This window comes from Quercus suber, unplaced genomic scaffold, assembly GCF_002906115.3.
Source record: "Quercus suber isolate HL8 unplaced genomic scaffold, Cork oak 2.0 scaffold_266, whole genome shotgun sequence".
Classification (NCBI taxonomy): Eukaryota; Viridiplantae; Streptophyta; class Magnoliopsida; order Fagales; family Fagaceae; genus Quercus; species Quercus suber.
In genome coordinates this window covers 435,709-437,252 of record NW_027069722.1, presented here as the reverse complement: position 1 = coordinate 437,252, position 1,544 = coordinate 435,709, and the positions used below count along the sequence as shown (strand labels likewise).

Sequence of the window (1,544 nt, the reverse complement as noted above, 5' to 3'; positions counted from 1 at the left end):
TTTTCACCTTTTATTTTTGTTCTGTTTTTCACTTTTTCTTTCCTCTAGATTCTAGTTTCCGTCATTTACAATGTAACATAGCTTTTGTGTGAACAGTAAATGCAGACAGTAGATTAGATAACCACGTTTATGAGTGTGTGGTTAAAACCTTCTCTAGAATATCTACAAAAGCAAGTGGGTAGATTGTAATTTGGAGCCGTGTTGCCCTGTGTGGCATTCCCACTTTCCAGGTACTTTTCCTTTCATCTTTTTATAATTTGACTTTTCTTTATCATATATTTATTTCTTATTAAAATAATCCGTCTATCATATAACATATGTACCTATTAAAAAAAGGACAAGGATTTGCTGCAAACAAGTGTGCAGGAATTGCTACAAACAGGATTAGGTGGCAACAATTCATGGTGACACTTGTCCTAATATCATGTGAAATGCACATGATGAGTTTTACTAGTTTGTATTGTCCGTTAAGTTGCAACGTTTCTCACTTTCTAAACGTCCAACACGCATATCCATACTCTCTCTCTCTCTAAAACCGTCACTCTCTCTCCTCTCTCTTCGAAATCATCAGACTCTCTCTCCATCTTTCTTCCTCACTCTTCCTCCTTTTTCGTTCCTCTTATCAAAAACCATAGCCACCTAAACCCATAAAAAAAAATCTTGCTGCCAATCCCTCCTAAAACCGAAGATCCAACATGCAACAAGGAATCCTCCAAAATTTTAGATCCGATCTGTGCACGGTAAGGATTTTGGCTCCAATATGTGCAAATTTTTTGAAAATTTGAGTTTAGATTTGGTGCCATGTGTGCAACCTTGAAGGTACACAAGTCTCACTAATTTGTAATCATGGTCATAGCCAAACCCAAGATGGGCTTATAAGAAGCTGGGATATTAACAGCAGGGATTGGAAGGGATATGGCTTTACGAATTGAAGGGTTCCAGAGAAATAGAAAAATGACATGGTCACCACTGGAAGCATCATCCGCCAGACAAACTAGGCCATTACATGAACCAGCTATGAAGAATTTGTTCAATTGGGTTTTATGGGGATTTTTATTTTGGGATTTTGGATTCTTGCTGTTTGGATGCCAAGAAAATATTCAAGACTAAAATTAAAGTACTTTTTGATGAATGAAACTAATTCAAAGCTTCTTGAGATGAAGGCAGATTTATCTTTGGTTAGTTTTTATGCTTGAGATGGCTGAGTGTTTTTTTTTTTTTTTAATTTTTTATATTTATGAATTGATGAAAAAAAAAAAAAAAAAAAATATATATATATATATATATACATATATTTGATATTGAATGCATTGTAAAGTTTTTATTAGTGAATCATGTTAATTGCCTGTAAGCTTTTGGATGGAGCCTGCTGTAGCTTATCAGGCATTCCATTTATAGTGATGGTACCAGACCACAGGTTTGATTTCCCCAGGTTGTGGAAAAAAAAAAAAAAGAACTGTGTACAAAAAGAGAAATTGGCACCCAATGACATGCATCAACTTTCCACCCAATAGGACATTGCTTAAGGATCGAGTATGTAGAAC

General features: G+C 35.0%; 1 long non-coding RNA gene across 1 annotated transcript; it reads left to right on the top strand.

Moving 5' to 3' along the window:
* Positions 1–336: 336 nt before the first annotated feature.
* On the top strand, positions 337–1,158 carry LOC136070875 (uncharacterized). Its single transcript, XR_010632141.1, has 2 exons — positions 337–740; positions 857–1,158. It is a non-coding gene; the product is annotated as an uncharacterized LOC136070875 (long non-coding RNA).
* The last annotated feature ends 386 nt before the right edge of the window (positions 1,159–1,544 follow it).